The sequence below is a fragment of the Nothoprocta perdicaria genome, unplaced genomic scaffold (genome assembly GCF_003342845.1).
Source record: "Nothoprocta perdicaria isolate Ctin4 unplaced genomic scaffold, notPer1 scaffold_147, whole genome shotgun sequence".
In the NCBI taxonomy this organism is placed as follows: Eukaryota; Metazoa; Chordata; class Aves; order Tinamiformes; family Tinamidae; genus Nothoprocta; species Nothoprocta perdicaria.
In genome coordinates, this window is record NW_020454616.1 from 1600482 (window position 1) to 1618332 (window position 17851).

The 17851-nt window shown below is 41.9% G+C and overlaps 1 long non-coding RNA gene across 1 annotated transcript in view; it reads left to right on the plus strand.

Annotated features, from left to right (window-relative positions):
- Window positions 1–524: 524 nt before the first annotated feature.
- Window positions 525–17851, plus strand: part of LOC112943399 — a 35751-nt gene continuing 18424 nt past the window's right edge. The window contains exon 1 of the long non-coding RNA XR_003248561.1: window positions 525–574. This is a non-coding gene — a long non-coding RNA (uncharacterized LOC112943399). The remainder of the gene's footprint in view (window positions 575–17851) is intronic.

Here is a 17851-nt window from a genome sequence, read left to right on the forward strand (position 1 = left end):
ATGATTTAAAACAATCCATTCCATGCTTTTGCTCCTCTGCCCTGTATATTTCCTGTCCAACTGTAGTTGCTCTTTAAAATTAAGTGGAGAGAGAAGGATTTATTTTGCACTGGGGCTTTGGGAAATCTAGAAAGCAGCTGTTCACTTCCACTAGAGCAACAGAGACGGCACAGACTGTCCTCTGGGAACTGACATAGAGTATAGTACTGCATTATAAATACCATTTCCTAAATACAGAGTAGGCTCCCTGCAGCTGATGAATAGACCCATGCTGTCTTTGTGCTGGGAGTTAAAGAACAACATTTTCCTCGCTCACTTTCAGAGCAGGGGGAGGTGTCTCACAGCATTTCTTCTACTCCGTTGCTTGTGTTTGGGATGGGATGGGCCTTTAATGATCATTTATGGACTGAGCTTCACATTGGCTGTGGCATCTTCATCTCCCACTCAAGTGAACTGCACTTAGGGGTGCGAAGCCTTTCTGAACAGAGCACTGTTAAGAGCAATTGTTAGAGTGAGAAAAGAGCAGAGAGTTCAGACTTTTCTGAACTTACCTTTCGACTCCACGTAGCCCTTGGTAAGTGTCTTTGTGAACTCTTTTTGTCACATTGCTGATTTGTGAACTGGCGCCTAAACTTTGAGTCTCACGGTCCTGTAGGGAGGTTTAGATACTTAGTCCACTCATGGTTCTTTAAGTCAGCCACATAAATGTCTCTTGGCTTCACACCCGTCTTTTCCTACTCATCTGAGATAACTTCCCAGCATCACTAGGAAAGTTAAATGCCTGTCACGTAATATGAAGGAATTAGCTTTGTATGAATAACGCAGTCTGAAAGAGCTACTGAGCAACTGGATAATGTTCCCACTGAAATAGCTGAAATGGCTGGAGAACTGTCCCAGTGGAAGCTCCTCCTTGTTGTCTAACACCCATCTTTTGGGGTGCTTTATTTCCCCTTTGCCTTCTCTTTTAAGCATGAAGATATATCTCTTCATATATTTCATATTACCTTGTTCCTTTCTGCCACAAGGAATTCTCTGCAGAGACGAGGAAGGGAAGCAGAAGGCAATTTGTGGCACCTTACAGCAGCTCTTAGAAGAGTCTCCTATGAAATACAATTGTGTAGGGACCTCCTCTCTTCCTCAAAGACAGCAGTCTGCAAAATGCCTAATAGGGCAACAGGAAAACTGCAGAGAGGTTTAATTTTTTGTAATACCTCTTTAGTGAGTGTTTACTGCTCCAAGGGCTTCATAATTAATCACCACAACTTAAATGCTAGTCAGCACTCAGGATGCTCAATTGCATATGATCTGTTTGTCTCTTAACTGTTGAAATTGCAGTAGCTGCTAACATCCCAAACCCAATTAGAGCCAAACTGCAATTGCCTTAAGAACCTGCTGTCAACATAGCTTCCACACTGCAATACCACCCAGGTTCCCAAGAGAGGGCCAGAGCTAGCCATTCACAACAGTCATATGAATGACAAGATGACAGAAATAAGGGGGAATTCTGATTTCTTGTGTCATAAAAAAAAAAAAAAAAGATATCTGGAACAGGTAAATACATTTTTCACTGAATGGAATGGGAAGACAGGCAGGCATGAAGACAGAATGCAAGGAAGAAAGGAAAGAAGGAAGGAAAGAAGGAAGGAAGACATTGATTTGGGAATGGAAGAAGACTCTTATGTTCTCTTGATACACCCTCATGGTTAAAGCTGAATGAGAAAATTCTCAAAGTTCATTCTCTGTATCTTATTTTTCCAGTCAGTTGCCAAATTACCAAAAAAGAGTACCTACCAGCTGCTATTGAAGTTCATAAAAGCATCCATGGTGCTTGCTTTTTATTAATAGCTTCTTCACAGGGGATTCTCCCCTGTGAATCTGTTGCTTTGATTAGAAAAACAGATATTTAGAGCACTGCTATTTGTGCATACTGTAGAACCAACCAAGCAAATGAAACTTCTGTTTAAAAACTGATTCCTAACACTGAGGAAACTCTACTGTCGATGAAATATTAGTAGGAACCAGACATAAAATGGATGGTTTTTTTCTCCCAGAGATTTTAAGTATTTTTAAATATTTTGTCATATGTTCAGCAGAACATCTCAATTTTTCACTGAAAAAGTGAAAAGTAAAGTTTTTTTTCAGTCAAGACAAAGCCGTATTAGAGGAAAGAAGATGCTTTCTAAATGATCACATTGCAATAATGCTAATAACAACACAAGAGTTTTGAGATGAAGTGAGATGCAGAAAAGGCTGAAGAAAGAGTGAGTTGAAAAGTGTTGGGCAGCTTTGTGCATGGAGGTGACAAGGGCCCATGTTGCCAGATTGTGCTGCCACCCCGTGAACAGTGCACTGCATGCTCAGTCACTTCTCATTAGGGAAGGACTCCAAACTGAATGCAGATTCCCCTTCTTATTGAGGTCAATGTAAAGATGAATAAAACTGCAGCGAATTTCTGCAGTCCTACCATGTGCGCTATGGCTGGGTAATTGTGCTCCCCCTCCCCCCCCAACCTGCTTAATTGCTCGTAGACAATAGAAGGACTTTCCTTTTGCTAAGCAAAAGAAGTGTAAATGCCAGGAAAAAAGAAGTTTTCTCCTGTGAGGGATTAAATTTGGGAAAGCCCTAAGGTTTTTGTTTTGCTTTGTTTTAATTAAAAGAACCACAGAGCTTGACACTTTTCTGTTCCTTCCAATTGCAGATGATGCCTCTTCTCACTGTGTACAACTTGGCTTCTTATTAGCAAACTTGTTATTCTAGAGTATCAATGGCATCGTTTCCTTCTGAGTGTAGTCAGCTGAACTAATACAGAAGAAAACTAGCTGTATCTCTAGATCCATCCTGTAACATCACTTTAGCTGTTATTGGACATGAATTTTTCAGTAACTGTACTGTCCATGTTCCCAATACGAGTGAGGTTGTGTTTAATGCACTGTAGTCATTTGCCTTGGAAATGAAACAAGAAATCACAATTTACACAAATAAGAATATATGTTTTAAAAATACTGATAGTAAATTTGTGTATTTATTTGCTTTGCTGCTTCTCTTGAGTTCAGGTAGAGCTGAGTTCTTGGCTAGTGAATGGTGGTGCAGATGTGTCAGGCCGCATGAGCTGTGACTTGCCCCAAGGCAAATTACGGACAAGGAAGTCTGAATGCTGATTTTATCTCGTCTGTGTGTCCTGTCTCTTTAGGGCAAAAGTGATTCTGGTGTAATAATGACACCAAATGAAAGTAAGCAGCACTGATGGGCAACTTGGAAAGAGTTTAGCTCAGCTAAGCATTTCAGTGATGTTACTTATTAATTATTGAGAGCAGCAGCGTGCTTCAAATGGTGCAAGGCACAGAAGGAAGCGTGAACCAGAGATAACACAACATAACTGAACCACTTGATTTTTCTTCTTCTAAGTATAGTTTCCTGGGGAAGGGGAAAACGTTTTAGAGTCATTCTACCTGTGGGTCAATCATACCTAGATATGGGGACTTTCAGGAGTGTCCAGAGCACACATTTAGGATCAGTCCTTAGATCAAATGACCATTTACCTAGGTTTTCCTACCCTGGGTAACACATGGCTGTCAACTGCTGTGGAGAACTACATGTTCATCCTGGCTCCTCCTCTGCCCACTCCACCTGGTGTTGGTAATACTCTTGATAACTTGCTGAAGGAAAATTTGTTCTAAATTATATTGTTTTCCAATGCATTCTAGCACAAAACCCAGAGTGTTAGAAGTAAGTATTTAGGACTGGGCCATGCCATCCTTTCTCATACGGGCAGTTGAGATCTATTAGGTAGGAAGAGGCAGTTGCTAAGCTGAGTAGGTTTCCAAATGATGACTTAAAAGGGAAAAGCATATAGGTCATAGGCAATCTCAAGTGGCAACAAGCACTTTAAGTATCTGTCGGAATGAATTTTTGAAGGATTTTTTGTTGGGAAAGCAGTACATTAAATCAAGGTTTCTTTCTTAGGTGAGGCAAAAATATTATTGCAAACTGTCTCATCTGTACTAAAATTTGCCTTAGGACAAAATCAAGCAGAGGATGCAAAATTACATATCTAGCAGCATGCAGATGTTCTCTAATAAACTGCATTTGAAAAGAGATTTAAAGTAAGGAAACTTGTGCCCAGTTCCCAAAGATGTCATTGCCATTTTAGATGCCTTCTATCTTCTGGACCGAGCTGCTACTGCAGCAGAATGTGGCTGTATCTGCCAGTTCCACATGTCTTACATTTGTTATGGCATCTAAACTGGCATTTGATACCTATATTCAGAACCCGTACCCCTTTGAATGACTTTTCCAGAAAGTGATTGGGTGGATTTGTGGAGCCTGATCCTATTTTTTGCTCTGTAACTATTGAAATTTTTTTTTTTTTGTCAGTGTTAAGAATTAAAATGAAATGAGAGCATCATGGGGTACTGTGTATATACTCTTTTCTGCCCTACTGTAGGGCATAGGTAGAAGCAGTAAACTCTCCTAGCTTGTTTTTGAAATGTGAGTGATGTTATGACTAAACTAAAAGTAGATGTTTGTACTCTCTGATTAAACCACTGATTAGAACTTTCGTCTGAGTAAAGGTCATTTATTTTGCTCTACTAGGATCAGAAAGATCCAAAAGTGAATGATCAACATGGAAAGCTGAACATAGTATTTTCAACGATTAAAATATCCAGACAGTCCAGACAGTAAAATAAATAAATAAATAAATAAATAAACTGTATTAACTTGCTGTGTACACATTATTAGCTACCTAAAACACAGAGCACTGATGTTCTCATAAGCCCTTGATATTTCTTCAACTTTAATCTGTACAGAAGCATGCACATGTTGTATTTATATGGTCCCATTCTCTGTCTTCTTTTCATCACAAGACAATAAATTCACGTTCTTGAGAACTATCCTGCAGCTTTTTCTCTCCGTGTTCCTGCCTGGAAATAACAAATGCTTTTTAAAGCAGTACAGTGTATACAATACTTTGTGTTTGGAGAATCCAAGGCTTTCAGATAATTATTTGAAACCTAGTTGAACGTAATTAGATTGAGAGAGGGATATTGTTTTTTTCCCCTTCTGTCCCTATGCTGTCTGTAGAGCATCCAGCATAAAACTATTCTATTCTATACAGGGTCTCGTGTCATTTTGGCATTTGAGTGGCGGATGATACTCTGTTAAGCCGTGTGATTAGTATTTTGTGGTCTCTAAATTCCTCTAGACCAAAAGCAGAACCAGAGATTGCATTTCTTTTGTTTTTCCCAGTTACACTAGGGAGCAGTGAGCTCACTTTGTATTTCAGTCTAGTGCGTGGCCTTGGAAACACCAGTTATAAAACCTTCTTTACATTGGCTTTACAGTATTGTGTGCTTCCTTGGAGCCCAAACAATTGCAATTTTGCAAATGACTTGGACACACTTTGAGGTTTTAATGTAATTTAGCTTTCCCTCTAACAAAGTAATGACATCTTTGGGGTGTTTTAAGGACTCATTCTTCCAGTTAGATGAGTTAATTTAATAACGTCTGTGTGACTAGTGTTTGTGATAAACCAAAATTTGTAGGTTTACACACAGAACTATCTGTTTGCTGAGGGAGCGAGTGCATCTTGAGCTTTGAGGGCTGCCAGCTAGTCACTTTATCCTTAACTTGTGCAGCTGAAAGATGAATTCCTCCTTGTAGATTGTGAGCAGCTCTGTGAGAATCTTCTTTTCAATGAATGTATTGTCCACCTATCAACAGAAAATATCCTGATATCAAAGTGCAACCACTCTGGAGTAGGACTGCAGTGTTGTTTACACATTGGTTTCAACCACCCCTGCTGCATCATCAAAAATGTTATTCATGACTGTCTTGTGAAATCTTGAAGTGTCCCTGTATTTTATTTTACTGCAGCAGTGATGAATCAGTGTGAGAACAAAATGAAATATGACCCCGTGCACTGTCATTTGCAGTGCTTTGTATAAGGCAGGCCTATGACTCTTGTCATGCTTTATTGACTATTTGGAGAGAAGAAAGAGGTTCTGCAAAGATTACTTGTATGAAAATGTTGTCATATTGATGTTCCTATAAGAGTATGTTGTCAGGGCAAGAAGGTGCTTCAGAGATGTCTAGTTAACAAGTCACCACGTGTGGACATCATGTTTTACTCAGTTTTACTGAACCTCCTTGTGAAAAAGTTTCAATGAAGTAGCTAACATTGTTTGATTCTTTAGCCAGCCTCAGAATGGTATGTCTGCTATTGGGTCTCTAGCTGGCTCTCCTTCTACATTAGTCCTCAGAGGTCCTTTCAGGTCCTCATGAAAGCTGAAACTGGAGCATGATGCTTCCCCAAAAGCACCACTGCCCTGTTTACAGTTTGATAGCTGAAGTAGTTTGCTCTACCTGCCTGCTGTCATATAAAACCTGTGGAGTCTGATTTTCAGTTCAGTCGTATTTGTCTGCGTCTTTGATCCCACGTTGGGAATGCATTTGCAGTATTTCTTTCCTTGTTAAGCTTTGGGTAGCATTTAGTTGCTGAGGCTGTACAAGCTCAGCTTGTCTGTGATTAGCACATTGATTACTGGCACTTGTGCTCCCTATGCCTTCTTTGTTTTGTTTCCTTTGTTCCTTCTACTGTTTTCTCTTAGCGCTCAGTAGGCATTTGCAGGCCAAATTGTTTTTATGTATGTGATGTATCTTCTAGGATATTGTTGTTGTTTGAAAACATCAGTTTCGCTTTAGGGGTTCCTAAAGGAATAGTACCTAATTCCTAGGTGCTGCGGGCAACCCTAGCTAGGTGCTTTTCAATATACCTAGTGTCTTATTTCATTTACCTGCAGGGCATGATTGCCTTCTGGCATACTGTTCAGCCTTCGAGCATAAAAGGGAAGACACTACAACATTCAGGCTTTTTATTCTTTATGCCCATATTTTATTCTCTGTTACTACCTCTTCCTGAAAGCCGATCTCTCTTAATTCCTGGCTATGATCATACTGTAGCATTGCCCCGACATAAGACCTCACTTTATAATCTGAATCACCTTATTTTTTCCTCATTCTCTGAACATAACCTGTGAAAATCATCCCCCTTTTTCCTCTCTACTTTGTAAATCCCAATTATAAATTGTGGGAGGGTCATGATCAAGGTGTACGGAATACAAGATGTTACATTACTAAGGTTTTACTGACACTCATTTAGGGTGACCTACATAAGTCACTGGTGGCGTCATGCTTTAGAAAATTAGAAAGAATTAATTTATAAATGAAATTAATGGAGAAAATGACCATGAATTTTAATAGAAGTGTAATATTAACAGGAATGGAACTCATTAAACTTTGAAATATTAGGCAGCTTCTTCATCCACTAGACTCCACAGCTGTGATTATAACTGATGGAGATTCAGGGGTTTTAAATTGGTTGCATGACGGCTTTCTAATTGGCCCATGAATAGCAGAGAAATATGGGGGGGAGAGGGAGAACAGCAGAGAAGATCAAGGGAGCCTCATGAGCAGCAGCATCTGTGCAGCCTGGTGTTGCAAATAAAGCTCTGTGAGCATGAGCAAGAAGTGATGGACCCTGTTCCAAGTGCTTACCCGTGATGGGTGCCCTTCACAGTCACACGTACCCAGGGAAGCCCTGCTGGCATGAGTGCTCCTGGTCGCCTGCCCTTCATGCAGCCTTTAATCACATTTATATCATAAATGAATGTCACATTGTCCGACAAGGGATCTTTGGTAAACCTCAGAGGCCTGAACAATCCCTGGCTTTGTAAGGGCTTAACAGTGTCAATCCCTCACCTCCCCAGAGCCCAGCCCTTGCTACAAAACTTGTCTCTGACTACAGAGGATTCCCCTCTTGGAGAGCGGATACAGAAGATACTAAACTCTTCTTTTAAATTCTGTTTGCCAGACTAAGCCACAGGTCTGGCACTTGTCTCTCTTGCTTTTTCCCAATTTCCTTCCCACCAGTCAATGCAGACGTGTCCCATGAATTCCAGATTGCTTTCCAGAAATGTTCTCCTAGGTAAAAAAGCATTTTTTTTTCTGCTCTTTGATGCTAATTTACACATGCAACTGAAAGCTATGTGAGTTTGTGATTGGTCTGCCTATCTATGCAGTCATTATTAATTCTCTTGATCTTTGGAAAATTAAAGCTCATTGAGTTTGGCCAATTTCTCTAGCTTGACATTTAAAATTAAGTTCTTTTCTGCTTGTATTTTTCTTGTATGTTTGATTGGTGCTTAGTTCTGGTTCATTTAATATGCATTTATACACACCTTACTATTCAATTGAACTTTTAGCCGTCACGGGTTAAGAGGCAAGTTATATTGCCAGGCCCTAGTTAATTACTAGTGCCATTATTTTTTTATTTGCAATGCCTGAGTAAGCAGGAAAACAGCAGGTTAAATCACATTTGCAAAGAGATCATGACTCGATTAGTGTTTCTAAATTAAAGGATAAAAATAATGAAGGAAATGGCAGTAACAGTCTCATATCCCTGCTCAGATGCCAAGGAGCCTGCTCAGATGCTAAGGAACCGGCTCAAAATAGAAACTTGACGAAAGAACTAAGCTTTAGAAAGGATGTGCATAAAACCTGAATGCAATAGGGAATTTATCTGAGAGACTTCTCACACAGAGCAGTTAGAGGAGTTTGTTAGAGCAGGTAACAAAATATTGGCTCTGACTTTGCAAAATCGATGGACTCAAATGCCTTTGTTTCAGAGGATTTACTAGGTAGATAGTTGGATTGGGGGGCAAAAGGGAGGGGGTCACCATACATTCAAAATTCTCTCTGCTACAACTAAAAAGGCACAAAAGAATCAAAGATTCACTTATAAGAAGTACTGCACTTCCACTAGGAATGTTATTTCATTTAGATTTAGCTATGCATCTCTTATTCCAGCAATTCATAGTTATGCTAATTCACATGTCTGCTAACTACTTGCCTTAATTAATGCTCAAATACCAAAATAATGCTTAAAGACTGAATGGACCACGCTATGCAGGTTTCTTCCTCTAACCTCCTGAACATGTTCTTCACTGGCTGTGCTTTCTAAAACCTTGTGCTGCTAAAAGAAAACTAAGAGCAAAGAGGTGATAGTGGAAGAATAAGTTAAAGCTGTCTGAAGAAAGACTTAATTTGACTGAGTCCCTGAGAACTGACTTGGGCGTGCATTCTATGCTCTATTTGTTAGCTAGATGAAACATATCTGAAAAAAGTGTCAGTTAAAGGAGTTTTTTAAAGAATCCTGGAGGAAAAAAATGGTGTAATAAGACAAAAGCATGGATATTCTGAGAAAGTTTCTCTTTTCCTTGCTACTCTGGGAGTCAAAATCCTCTAGTTTTATAGCTTTTAAAATTTAGGGTACAAACTTGTGTCACTGAAGACCATGTGATGATTTCAGTGACAGCGCCAGGGTCACTGTGTCTTCCAGAGTCTTAGGAGACCCAAGTCCCTGCCTTGTTGGGCTTACAAGACCTTCTGATAAAGAAAGAACCCCTCCAAACCTGTAGACTTCCTTGTCCATTGGACATGCTTCTCTGGCCTGTTCTCTGCTTCAGAGCTGGGAAGAAGCAGCCCCATTGGCTGCAGCCTGCTCCTTCTCACACTATGTATTGGTCTTCTAAGCCTGTTCTTCTCACTCATAGGGACAAGATCCCTCTTTGCTCAATGTACAGCTGGCCTGATTGCTTTTCCTACAAGCTGCTTTCTAGGAAGATAAGGTGTCCTAGTGCAAAGAGAATCCAGGCACTCTTAAAGCTGGGTGGCTTTGATTCACTTGCTTGTGACCCTGTTTTACCTTTTCTTAGATTTTTAAAAAAATCTCTGTGCAACCCTTGTAATGTGAGTCTGGGCAATCAGACTGGCAGCAATACGCTGTTGGATAAGGAAGCTGAGCTGCACGTCCAGAGCAGTAAAAAATAACAGTGACATCACCCTAGTTTCTGGCAAAGACTAGATAGTCATTTCTTTTAAGCATGGATTGGGGCATAAGGGTGTTCAGCCCCACCACTGCTGTAAAGCAAGGGTCACTATTTTGAGCAAAGTGGCATTTCAATGCAGCTAGACCCACAGGTCATCTGTAAGGAATGTATAGGGCTTCTGAAAACGTGCCTGGGAAAGATTCTTACATAACTCTTGCTTTAGCAGGAGTGGTAGCAGTGAGAAGTAAAACAGTGTGCATGTCTTTATGTCTTTCCAAATATTTTAAAGTTGCTGAGTCTGGAAAACTAGCTAGGAAGCATATTCGTTCAGAGGGCCTGTACGGCTCCTGTGGGAGCCCTGTGAGCTCGATCTATTCCTCACCAGCTGAGCTGCATCCAGTGCAGACATCGCATGTGGAGCCCAACAGGCCTGAGGGCCTGCTTACATTTGCCTTCCTTATAGAAATGCTGTCGCGGATCTCTCCCCTGACGGGTAAAATAGAAGTCGGCTAGCCATACACCGGAGCCATTGCTCATTGTGAGACTCACGCTAGAGGGTAGTGCGTTTTCTAAAGGACATTGTCCTGCGTGAGAGTGATCTTTCCTCTGATAGGTTTGCTCTTGTGTTTAGTGTATGAACTACAATGCAGAGTCCTCTGGCAAGAGGGCTGGAAGTGTGCCTTTCCTCATAGCCTGTTCCTTCAAATGAGCAGCAGGATACTCCTAGGTCTTCCTTGACAGAGAAAAGGTCTTAAAATGAAAGGGAAGAGGAGGAGTATTACTGCCCTAGAGTCATGGTGTGCATAGTAGAGAGATCTGTCAGAAATGTTCGCTCACTGAAATCAGATAATGAGGTGGCACAGGCTGCTTTCCTCCTTATTCCACAAAGCAGGAATCTGTTGACCTTCAGAGTCATGCTGCTACATTATGTGTGCTCCTTTGCCCTTGGGATGAAGATTAAGAGCAGGTTAAGAGATTTGTAACTTGAAAGACTAGGTAGATCAGCTAGCTTTTGTTACTCATATGGGGTGTTACACTGAGGGCATGTTCGTAAGGAGAACATTGGGAGTTAACAAAGGACCAAGAGGTGTTTTAATACACAGTTAATTAGTTGTCATGCTTGCTGATTGATTGCCTTTCTATTAAATTGTCTGATGATGGATTTACAACATGTAGTACTCATCTGTAAAATGGTTATAGCGGCTATATGTCATTTATGAATTCTTATAATTCATTTGTAAACTTACTCTTTAGAGTGAAGTGGGATTGATCTTCATTTTCTTGCCTTGTTTTTTTTATAGTATACATATGAGGACAGCCTCTCACAAGAGCATGCCTGCATGTTTGGGCAATCCGATAGAAATGGTTCCACGAGTTTCTATGTGACTGTTTATTTTCTTTTCCAAGTTTTGGTCCTTGTTTTGGGGATATCAGTTTCTCTCTCTTTAATGATGTTCTGCAAAAAGCTTTGGTGCAAAAAGTTCTAAACCTTTTGGAGCTGGTGGGAACACGGTCACTTGCTTGATCTGAGGGAAGGACTGCGTTCGGGGTCTTTACCCTGCCATGAAAGCTAAAGCAAATCTGCCAAATCAAGTCTTTTTTTTTTTTTTTTTTTTTTTTTTTTTTTTTTTTTTTTTTTTTTTTTTTTTTTTTTTTTTTTTTTTTTTTGTCTTTGATTTTTTGTTTTTTTTCTCCTCTAAAACTCTGTCTAATTGTGTGAGGGATGTTCTCACTTTGGGTTCGCCAGAATTTTCCCTTATAAAAGCCTTTTGGAGGACATGCAGACCCCTTCATCTAACGTGAAAGGTACGTGGCTGGTCTTACGGTACAAGTCAGGCTGTTTTTATGGCCACAGCTTCTGACACAATTCAGTGCTTCATCTGTACATTGAGAATATTAATCTCTATCAGAGTTATCACATGCAAAATGCCAGGAAGTCACAGAGTAAACATAGGAGGATTTTCTCCTGTGTCACCTATCCACAACCCTCTATCTGGCCAAACCTCTACAGCTTTCCACCGCTACCCCCCAAATTTAGTACTGTGTGTGATTTAGCAATTTGGGCGAGGCAGTGCTGGCTTTTGTTGGCCCAGAGCAGCTACTCAAAAATCACTATCACTAACCAAAGGGACTAATGCTCTGGGCACCACTGAAACCATGGTGTGGCAAAAATCACTGGATTCTTTTTTTTTTTGAAAGCAGCCCCAAAATACTGCCTTCACATCTTGCACAAATAAAGATATGTTAGTTACCTAGTACTCTATAAATCCCCCAATGCATTGCTGGTGAAAGCCTGAAAAAGTGATTCACCAATTTCAGCCACTCTGCTGGCAGGATGGGTCTTGGTTCCCTCCTACTGAGGAGCCACCTCCCTTGGGTTCACTGCTCCTGTCCGTAGTCCAGGAGGAGACGTCTGGAAATGAGACCGAGCGGCCACTAGGTGCCAGTGTGGCTTAGTGAGAGTCAAATCTAAAACACACATCCCTGGCATTTCAAAAATGCTCTGCGATCTGAAGCGTGGCCGTGAATACAGACACTCCACAGTGACAGTTTGGGGGGATCGAACACAATTTAAAACTTGCTGAGGATTTTCCACCCCTGCTGATTCAGCTACACATGTGTTAGGCAGCCAGCTACTGATGCTGGGAGGAGACTGCCATGGCACCTGTTGAAATGAAATTTTAAAACATTTCACTCCCACACTCTTTTGTTTTTACACTGGCTTTTTGGGAAAATGAAATTGAAATCTGTTTCCTCTCTCAGTTCCTCTCCTCCCTCATTTTTTGTCCCCGTATCACTTACATTGCTTGTGTATTTGACAACTGCTCTTAAAAGGCAGCCTGTAAGTTCACTAAAGCAAAATATACTTTTTTTGCATGGAGAGAACTAAATATTCACACAATTTGTGGAAGGCTCTTGCACATTGAGACCCAGCTAGGGCAAGGAGAATGATGTGGGTCACGTTAGCGTGGACTGCATCCCATAAATGGCCCTGTGCTGCTATAGCAAGAGTCTGTTGGTCAAATGCCAATGTCTGAAGCCCCTGTATAATTCCATGCAAGCTGCTATGCTATGTGAAGAGGGAGATATTTGTAGGTTCTGGAGAGCCTAATATCCAGTGTCTTTCAGGAGGGGGTCCACAGCTCTGTCCTGTGTCTTCCACCCTTGCTCATTTGTATCGCACACAACTGAAGAGTCCCAGTGAAACGTGTCTCATGATGGTGTGTGATACCTTCTGCCCCTGGGCATGTCAGGGAGGCTGAACTCCAGATCCCTGGTCCCCAAAATGATGCCAATTCCTTCCCACCTCATGACCGTGTGGCGCGGTGTGATGCCACGCGGCCATGTGGAGGTGACGCGGACTCCACCTCGGCTCCCTGACACAATTCCCAATGGGAACGCCGTGTCCGTGTCATGCGACTGTCCTGCAAAGCAGGCAAGGAGCCCATGGCTCTTAGATCTGCTTCCAAGGGCCCTTCCATACCAACAGATTTTTTTTAGCTGTAAAAATTTCTTTTACTCTAGCAGTTCTGGCCAGGGGGTTGCCCTGATTGCTTTATCACAGAATTCAAGCAATTTGAGCGTTTCATTAAAAAACAGATTTCTGAGAGAGAAGTTCAAGTTTTCACTAATTTATAGAGGGAAAATTTTCATGACTGGCCAAACCTGGGGACCCAAACCCCAAAGTTACCAGTATTGGAGACAAATGATTAATTTTTTAATTTGAGACATTTGTTTACAAAAAGATTCATCTTATGATAACGTGTATAAAATTGCATAATTTGGGGACATCTTACTTGTGTTAACAACTTTTGTCAACAAAAACTAACAGCTACAGATAGATATGTAGGGGTTATTTCTCTCTTGTCCCATAGTTTTGGTGCTGGTGACGGTGTGACCTCCTCACTTGGGTCACAAATTGCAGTGGTCAGTAGCTGCTGCAGCCACTTGTTCAGATGTTTCTACCCTGGTGTTTACTTCATGGTCTGCCTCTTTTTCACATCAGCTGGCAGGCTGTGAAGTGGGATCAATGCTTTTGTGTAATTGTTGCCCTTCCCTCATGTTCTGACTGTGCTGTTTACAGTGATAAACCATATCCAAAATCTTCATAGCCAAAATCTCCTCCAGCTGAACCCTAGCCCTTTTTAAAGGATGGTTTCTGGCCACTGTGCCCCAAATCTCATGGTGACACAGTACAGAGCAGTAACATCCCTGCTGCTCTCTGTGCCTGGAGTCGCACATCCTCACAATGCTACAGGGTGATCCTTCCTTTGGGTGCATCCCGCCTTGCCCTTTGATGCAACTTGCATCTCAGCCAGGTGACCTGCTGCCTGGGCTGTTGTCCTCTCCCTGTGCAAGCCAGTGTGCAGGGGCCTCACACACGCCAGAGCACAGCCATGGGGAGAGGCTGTTCGTGTCTGATGGCAGCCGGGGGTACACACGGTCCACACTGGCCACCTCTGATGTCCACGTTCCTCGGTGTAGCCCACCCACTCCAGCACAAGCCTGAGGAATTAATTACCCTTTGTCAGAGCTATTATGAATGCAACTAGTTGTTATTCACAGTGAACTCGGCCTCTCTTGGCTCCTGCACAGCGTGACCCCCGTATCAGTCATGCTTGAAACAGCCCAGCATCAAGGGAAAAACGGAGCACAGCTAAAGCAAACAAACAAGACCTGAAGGCAGGAGCTTCTGGCCACAAAATGCTTCAGTTAAAACTCCTCCTGACTAAATACCTTAAAGATGTCAGCAGGCAAACCCTGCTGCAGTGTGCCAGCGCTGCTCGTTGCGGGGAGAGCAGGGCCCTTGTCATTCTTAGAGCGGGGCCATCTGAGCCGTTATAGCATCAAGGCAGATGCAGAACACCAGGGATGTCAAAAGGGATGAGGGGAGCAGGACACTGGTGCGTGCGATGGCGCAGTTGGCAGGCGAGAAGTTGCAGCTTTAGAGCCTGTGAGAATTAAGGCTTCTGATGCGTTGCCTCACTTTCAGCGAAGGGACATGCTCTGGCTTTTGCAGGGTATTGATTAGCATGGAAAATAATGTGTGTGGTGACACAGCCCGTAGTTTCCCTCCATGAAACTTTCGAGCCCAAACTAGGTCAGGCTGAAAAGCCTAATGCAGGCGCTGGAGCACAACGGCAGCGCGAGGGACGCCGTGTTTCCAACAGTGACACCCGCCACAAAAGGGAGGGCCGGCATTCTGCGTGTTCAATGGCTGCAGGCTGACCGGGTGTTGCGCTACAGCTGTGCTCTGCTTTTAGACGCTATCACAGTATTTACTTGCAGAGAGAGGACAATGAGTCGCAGGCATTACGGCTCTCAGGGACAATGGTGCAGCAAAAGTAGCTAAATAGCGTAATTTTTATTTTGGTAATTCCAATATTTGGCAGTAGCCATTATCCACACACAAAAGGAAAGATGCTCCCCCGGCCTTACTAACAGAATAGCTAGCCTGGAGTAGACCATTGTCTCTCCTTTGGAGACAGGGATCTGATATTAACAGAATAAATGACTCATCCCAGGTCTAAACAAGGCCTTTTCCAAGCCAATGCCATGTTCTTGCAGCCTTAAGTACAAAGCACCTCTTTTCAAAAGGGAAGTTGATGAACTCATTCTTCCCACATATCACTGTGAGTAGAAGACACGATGGTAATTTGTGATGACAGTGGGTATATCCATAGGCAGTCTCAGGTCTCACCTTTGTCTAGACTGTAATTTCCTGTGAAGTAGAATTTATAGCATTACTGTTAGCCAATCCAACAGCTGGAGGTCTTACTCTCTAAGGTTTTGCTCTTTACTGATGTCTCTTGCATTGATGTAGGTGTGAAACCCCTCTTCATCGCTGTGGGAGATGTGCTGCAAGAGATGAGGTTGCTCACAGCAGACCTTGCAAGGCTCACAGGAGGGAGAAACACTCCTCCTGGAACCAGCTTGATCTCTGCTGGGATGGGCATCTAGGGTAGATGGGATGATTTGTTTGCTGGGGAACCTCTTCTCTCTCTATTTTCTAGACATTCATTTTTAAATCCTATTTTTTTTTTTTTTTGGAAAAGTTGGAGCTGGTGTGCTATTGGTGTGAAATCCTGCTGGGTCACAGCAAGACACTCTGTTGATTTTCCTCAGCAATCATATCAACTGCTATTACTCTCCAAGGGCTGCTGATAGCAGACTTACTGTACCTATCAGAGGGATGCTGTGTTGCTTCAATAAATCAAATTTAACCTGTACTTTGAGGTTCTTGGAGGAAATGTCTGACAAAGAAGGAAAATATTATGACTACACCTGATAAAATGAGACAAAAGGAATGGATTTGGATCTAGCTAGCTACAGTATTTTCCTCATCTATTCTAGATCAGCTCTAGGGGGACCTGCAGCACTACAATCTCTGAGTGCCTTCCAGCAGTGTGTTAAGAGATGCTAGCAAAATCTGCTCATTGTGAGTGATTCTTATTTTCTTTTTCTCTCAAGGCTAGAAGGGCATGTGCATTTTGAAACAAAATATGCAGCTTTATAACCTATCTAGCATATGCCTGGGGTCCTAAAAATGCTTAGCATGTCTGCTTAAATAAATAATAACATTCTTCACATGGGAATACCACGTTAAAGGGAGTAGCAAGGACCATTATCACTGTGGTGAACCAAGTGGGGAGCCAAGGCAGAGAGAAGCTCTGCAGATTTGCCACAGTCACACTGAGGGTCAATGGCAGAGCCCAAACTAAGTCTCCTGGTTCTTCAGCACTGACTCGTGCCTGCTGCTTCATGATGAACTGGTAAAACACATTTGACAACGTGTGGCTGATATAGGTATTGTGACCGTGTGCCAGGCTGCCGGTGGGAGACACTTGCTTTCAATGAGCTTATAAATAAAATTATGATACAGGGTTCTGTATGGAAGGTTTCTAGGCTTTTCATGTCAGAGCTCCAGCCAGCCAGATTATTGGGGTGGCTGCTTTGCTGGTTTATGCAGTCCGGCTTGCTCTGTGGCATGGAGACCTTTGTGTCGCTGACATTAGTTTTTGTGTGCCAACCTGCAAATTAAGTCCAAGCTGGCCAGGAGCTGGCACTGGAAAATGCTGACAGAAAAATGTTTGTTTTGCTTGGTCTTATTCTAAGCAGAGTCTATAGTTTACTGTGTCTTTGAATGTGCTGTTCGTTTATAAAACAGATCCGTGAGATGGCTGAATTTTTTAATGGAAGATGTAGGAAGCTGGGTATCTTATAAATTGGTCATTTTGGAGCTCTCACAATGAGTGATGTTTCTAAAATGTTAACATCAACTTTAATTTCTCAAAATTACACATAATTTGTGTTTTGGTTGTTCACTACTCCATCAGTTTAGGAAAACACTTTACAATTAACTCTGGATGATCAGATTTAATAAGAGCTGTCACACATTTTTATCTGACTCATCTGTTTTGGGTTATAAATGCAACATTGACTTTTGATTTCTTTGCTTGTTGGACAGCTGACTGAATACTATATAAGAGGTTCAGGTATACAAGAATCACTGAAATGAAGTTTTGTGGAATCGATAGTAGAGTTAAGTTTCTGCCATAAGTATATATTTCTCATTGCAATCCCAGGGCAAGAACATACAATATAAATGCAACATTTGAGCAGTTTTCCTTATTCACTTCTGCTGAGCATTCTCCATGGTTAGAGATCACAAGACCAAGTCTGTCAAGAGTAATTAGGTGCCTCAGTTCAAGAATTTTCATCTTGAGAACTTGGCTTTAAATCAAAGTAAGCAAGAGTTTTCTAAGAGATGCTCTCGTTGCAAGGGCTTGCATGCAAGACTGTGATTCTGTCTGTTGCCACTGGAAAGTTTCTTCATGGCTTGGAACCTCTTTTGTTCTGCTTTTCCTATCTGTGCCTTACAGAATAGGATGAGGTCCTTCAGAAAGAGCACTGTTGGGTAGGGTGGATTTGGGTCATGGTTGCCAACCATGTCTCTGAGTGCT